This window comes from Lipotes vexillifer, unplaced genomic scaffold, assembly GCF_000442215.2.
Source record: "Lipotes vexillifer unplaced genomic scaffold, Lipotes_vexillifer_v1.1 scaffold1107, whole genome shotgun sequence".
In the NCBI taxonomy this organism is placed as follows: Eukaryota; Metazoa; Chordata; class Mammalia; order Artiodactyla; family Lipotidae; genus Lipotes; species Lipotes vexillifer.
In genome coordinates, this window is record NW_006787552.1 from 230,122 (window position 1) to 236,922 (window position 6,801).

Genomic DNA, 6,801 nt, shown 5'->3' on the forward strand with positions numbered 1-6,801 from the left:
TTAGTAAAAAAATACTCCTATAAATTGCTAGAGCTAGAGAAAAATGGATTTAGTAAACAACGGTGATTTATATTTGAATGACTCTTCCAGCCAAAATCAGAATGTGTGTGTGGGAGTAGGAGGTTGGAGAATACATTCAAATATTACTAAGGCAAAGATTCCTTAGCTACTCAATTGCACCTTAGAGAAAAATAAGGGACACAGCAAATTGTACCGTGCAGTCAGGTCGGTGTTGCATATGTGCCCTTACAACTTACTTTCATTCCATCTGCCTCTTCTTCACTCAGCAGAGCTAAGCATGAGCTAGTTACCATTCTGTGTAACACCTTTCTCAGGTTTCCCTTGAACGCTTAGAACTTGAATCCAGACGCTTTTTATTTTCATCGATTTTCATTTAATTTAATACTTGCCTCCTCCTGGACACTCACCTTGCTTCTGACATATTTAAATGGCTGCCTCATGAAAGGTCCTCACTACTTCTGCGTCTTTCATCTCCATTTGCATCTACGTCACTTGCCTTTCTTTCAGTTAAGTAAGTCCTGCTGACCTTCAACTGAAATTTTTCCCCTTCCTTTGTTTCTTTTACAGGCATTTCCCCAATCTCTATATTAAAACCAACTTTTTTTTTGCATCACCTTCCTGAGAAATTCCATTTGTAATCAGTCTTACCTCCATACACATAATGGCCAGATCAACTTCTCCACACCCATTCTTTGGCACTGACTTTATTATTCAGCTCCAGCCATGCGATGGTCTTATGTCAAAACCAATATTACCTTTCAAACTTGATGTTATAGTATTTAACTCTAGGTCTGTTTCTCTCCAAAACACTATTTCATGATGCAGTGTGAAAGTTATTATGACACACACAGGGGAAAAAAAAAAGGTGCTGACATTTATGAACCTCGTCACCAGATAAGGTCTGATTTATGGTAATTAAGGTTGGACTATACTGAAAATGAATTTTTAAAATATAGGGGATATACTTAACTCGACTATTAATCCCAAACATGCAGAGCACTGCTACACAGTCAGTGATGTGAATTTAGGTGTTTTAAGCTACTGTGAATATAAAACTAGAAAAGATTTATGGGCAATAGAAAGAAATGTACTCATAATTCCCAAATGGCCTGTGAGACCCTGGTTCTGCTTTGGAGCCATCAAGACAGTTCATTAGTTTCACTAGACAGCCCTGGAATTGAAACAGAATGGTCAGGCATTATTAATGTGATTAAGGCTCTTGATTTCATGGTTAAAAAAAATAGATTAGTTGCCACAAATATGATTTCAGAGCTTTCCTTTTGTATGCATCAGGGGTCAATAACCAGTTGTTGACAAGAGATAGGATAACCTTGAAATGTTAGCAAGTAACTAAGGCTAGAACCCCAGGAAGTTTTTGTGTGCTTATTTTGCTTCCACAATGAAAATAAAAATTTCAACAGCACATTCAAAACAATTGTCTGAAATGATGAAATAACTCTATTTGGTAAAGGTAATGCATGTTACTTTTCACACAGTGACTCACCATCTACTGTTTGATGAGGCAAACAAATGCAATTTAATGAATGTGTCGGAGTTAAAGTTTTCACAGTGCGTTTTGCAACACTAAAATATGTTTAACACATGAAAAAATGGAACTTCCCTGAACATTAGTTTTCTTTTTAAATAAGCTTCACAATACTCTATTAATTTCCTATAATCTATTTCCATTAAATTTCAATCATCAGAACTACAAGTCATGATTACAACATATATATCCTTGTTATGTACTAATTGGTCACTTTTTAGGATACAGGTAAGATTAGATTTCCATAGGTTACTAGAGAATTTAACCAATAGTGATCTGGTGATAATCTGTGCTTTTCCTCTTTCCCCCAGAATTTGTACTGGAGATGAGACATGAAAAACTTTGTCCTCTTAGAATTCGAATAGCAATGTGTAAGCCACTCCTACTTGCAGGCTGTGTAACATGTTAAAATACATTTTCACAGAGAATTTCTTCTACAATCCCAAAGAAAGACTCCCAATTATTTCAATTTATTAATATGTATTTTGTATAACATGAATGTAAATGAGAAAAATCATTCAATTCATTTTAATTTCCAAGAAAATATATATGTGATCTTATACAGGTGGCTCAGAGTTGCCTGAGGGACAAAGCAGAGTGAGTGAAAAATACAAGCCCACACAGCAATCAGTGTCACTTGTGGAACTAGAACCCAGGACTCTATAATCTAGTGTTATTGATTTTAACTACAGATCACTGCTCCTTTTTCCTTTAATATAACCTTTTTAGTACACCTTTGGCAGTCACATTAATTGTAGCTCTTTTGATTCTTTGAAAGTAACCATGACATGCAGTACTTTGCAGTTTTGCTTTTGTTTTGAGGCAGAATTTAAGTTGTTCATATGGCAAGCTTTCTGTGTATGAGGGAAAAACTATCTAGTGTGGGGGACACATAATAGCACACGGACTTAGGAAAACTCCAGTACCTGCCTCTCTACAGCTTCTGGTCTCTCCTACTAATCATTTTTCATTCAACTACCTTCAGAAGAAACTTTGTATCTATTATTTTATGGATTCTAAAAGAAACACAAAATGATAAGATTAATGAAGTTGGTAAGAACAATATAAAGAAATGGATATTTTCTAAAACACAAATATAAACTTGGGATCAATTAAAAAATTATTGTGGATCAATTATATGTTGCTAATGGGAAATTAAAATGATACAACCCCTCTGGATATCTCTTAGCTCTAATAAAACCAAACATGCAACTCTCATATAACCTAACAATTGTGCTCTTGGATGTTTATCCCAGAGAAATAAAACTTTGTGTTCAACACAAAAATCTCATAGCAGTTTTATTTGTAATAGTCAAAAGCTGAAAAGTGCCAGATGTCCTTTAACAAACTAATGGTTAAACAAAGTGTGGTACATCCAAATCACAGAAAACTACTCAGCTATAAAAAGGAATGAATTATTGACTGCATTTGACTGCATCTCCAGAGAACTGCATAGTGAAAATACTCCAGTCTCAAAAGGTTACATACTATAAAACTCCATTTATATTACATTTTTGGAATGACAGAATTTCACTAGTGGAGAATATAATGCTTGTCAGGCATTACAGATGAGAATGAGAGGGGCAGACAGAAGGGAGGTGGGTGTTGTCATAAAAGAGCAACAAGAGGGGTTCTTGTGGTGATGGAACTGGCAGTATCTTGACTTGTAGTACATACATAAAACTATATATGTGCTAAAAATTATAAAGAACAAAATATGCATACATGTATACATACACAAATAAATAAGGTAAAGTTGGGTAAATCTGGATAATATCAGTGGATTATATCAATGTCAAAATAGAGGTCATGATATTGTACTATAGTTTTGCAAATTATAATGTGGGAAATTGGAAAAAATATACATGGGATCTTTTTTTATTATTTCTTACAACTGTATGAGAATTTACAATTATCTCAATAGTAAATTTCTCTTAAAATATTTTGAAATGTTGATTTGTTGAAATTATTGATGGCTCATGTTTCTGTTATATATACATATATTTATTTATTTAATATATATTTAATGCATATAAAATTGCTATATAAGTAAATAATTAAAAAGCCATTTAAAAATTGTTTTAATGAGAACAATACAATCTAGAACAATACAAATATACTGAATTTTTAAGTGAGAATCAATGCTAATTTCAGGAAGTATGCCTCAAAAAATACTTAACAACAACTACAGCACAGGTCGTAATAGTTCAAAATGGTGGTAATAACAAGTTAGGAGAGTCACATTTATATTAGTACTAGGGAGTTCTGGTTGAATATCATAAATTCATGTTTCTAAGTCCACAGATTGGAAACAATCAACTCAATGATTAATAAGAATTCACAATCAGATGAAGCTTAAATAAGATCACCAAACTTGCACAGAGAAACTGTACAATTAGATGTAACAGTGGAACATCCACTCTTCAGGCATAAGCCTTGACTTTTATTTTTCTAAGAGAAAAATATCGGAAACTACTTGACATTCTTTGCAAAATTGTTTCATCTCTCTAAAAGGAAACTACCTTTACATGTTAAGAAACTGCTAGCCAATAATTTGTTTCAAAGAAGCAGAAAAGAAATGTTCATGATAGACGTATTATAAGATTTGAGAGTCAGCAATTCAATTTAAGATATGAGATTCCCCACAACTCATGCAAACTAAGATTAAAAAATCCAAGTGTGCCACCATTAAAAATCTGCAAGTAACAAATGGGCTGAGAGGGTGTGGAGAAAAGAACCGTCCTACACTGTTTGTGGGAATATAAATTGGTGCAGCTACTATGGAAACCAGTATGGAGGATCCTTAAGAAACTAACAATAGAGTTGCCTTATACTTCAGCAATCACACTACTGGGTATATATCCAGAAACTATGAAAACTCTCATCAGAGAAGATATATGCACCCAGTGTTTACAGCAGTACTATTTATAATAGCCAAGACCTGGAAGCAAACTAAATGTCCACTGACGGATGAATGGATAAGGAAAATGTGGTATATATACACACTGGAATAATAGCCATAAAAAAAGAATGAAATAATGTCATTTGCAGCAATGTGGATCAACTTAGAGATTGTCATACTAGGTGAAATATGTGAGACCGAAAAAGACAAATACCATATGATATCACTTATAAGTGGAATCTAAATTATGATACAAATGAATTTATTTAGAAAACAGAAACAGAATCACTGACATAGAAAACAAACTTATGGTTACCAAAGGGGAAAAGGGGTTGTGGAAGGATAAATTAGGTGTCTGGGATTAGGAGATACATATTACTATATATGAAATAAACAACATCATCCTACTGTACAGCACAGGTAACTATAGTAAATATTCTGTAATAAACTATATTGGAAAAGAAAATGGAAAAGAATATATATATAATTGAATCACTTTGCACCAGAAACTAACACAACATTTAAATCAACTATACTTCAATTAAAAAAAAAGAATCCAAGTGTGTCCCCTTCTCCCTTTAGGTCAATCCTTGGAAAAAATTCCTAGACTGGAAAAGTGCAATTTACTTGGCTGTGTCTCCCAAGTCTAACTTAATAGAACAGAGGGTAGGCAAGAGACACACTCTTTTAGCATAATAAAGTCCACAAGTTATGCTAGAAGTGGTCATAAACCTTGATACAAAGCCAGAAATAGAACTACTGGGAAGGATTAAGCTCCCTCAGTGGGAGTTTGATTTGCTGATTTGCTAAAATACGTTGACTCTAAAATTACATTTTCATAATATATAGTGTGAAATTGATTACAATTAACAAAATAAAAATACACGAAGTAGACTTAAAAAATATTTCAACAAAAAAAAATATGTAACAATATGTTTATATATATATATCTGTATATATATATATATATATATATATATATATATATATATACAGAGAGAGAGAGAAGTCAATAGTTTATACATCAAGTATGTACAAATGATTAGAAAGATATCCCTATATAATTAGACAATAAAAGTTTTGGAGGATAAAGCAGGTTTCATGCTCACTAGTAATCAATGACCAACATATGAACAACAGCAAAATAAGAGATAACTATGATCTTGTGAATTTACAGTGATGCAATCTTCCTATAGGGTACTTCAAATTTGTTCAGCCTTTTGTGAAAGCAATTTGGCAATATGTCCCAATTGTTATGCATGTAACCTTCAACTCCAAAATTTGTCTATTAGCATCTCAACTCAGAGAACTAAAGTGGAGCACATTAGCTGGTAACATTTGATTACAGTTTGTAATTAGTAACAGTGATATATTAATGTTCGTTTCCTGATTTTGATAATAATATGATTACATAAGATATCAACAGTTAGGGGAAGCTGGGTGAAGGATGCATGGGAATTCTGTGTATTATTTTTTGCTAATTTTTTTAAGTCTAATTACTCCAAAATGAAAAGTTAAAAAAAGAAATAATACCTAGGGACAAGAAAGTGAAAATAAAGTTAAAGTTTAAAAAAAGCATGTGGCAAATCAATATAGAAGTTAAAGATTCTATTCTTTAAATACTAAACTTTATTGTTAATGCAGTAAAATATATGGACAGGGACAAAAATATTCTTATTTGTTTCCTCATATAAAACCAAAGATAAGCAACTTTGTTATAGTTGAAATGAGAGGTCACTGTAACGTGTAGATGTGAAATGAATAACACCAAATCAAGAGCTTTCCTTTATATACCAAAGACAAATTGGAGAATTATGGTGGATGATCTGATTTCTAATAGAAATGCAAAACTTAAAATACCTAGGTATAATATTAATAAGAAATTTAATGTGTATGTAAAAGGGAAATATAAAAACAATATGTATGACAAATGAGAGGCAAAGTAATTCATCAAATATTGTTTAAATATCTATGATGGAAAAATCTAAGACAAATGAACAAGATATTTTTGGATATGAAAACAAAAACCTCAATAGAAACTTGAATAATTTTATTAATTCATTGAAAAATGCTTAATGGACATATAATGTGCTTAAAGCTATGGAAGAATCAGGAACAAAACAAGCATGAGCCTTCCCTCATAGAACTTACACATGTCTAGTACAAGAGACAAATATATCACAATTGTAATGTTATAAAATCAAAGCCCACAATTAATAGAGGGTCTATATTAATCTGTGCCTTTTAAGTTAGAAGTGTCACAAATCCAAATCCAAGATGACTTAAGGCAAGAAGGAATTAACTAGCTCATGTTGAAAAAAATTATACCTTT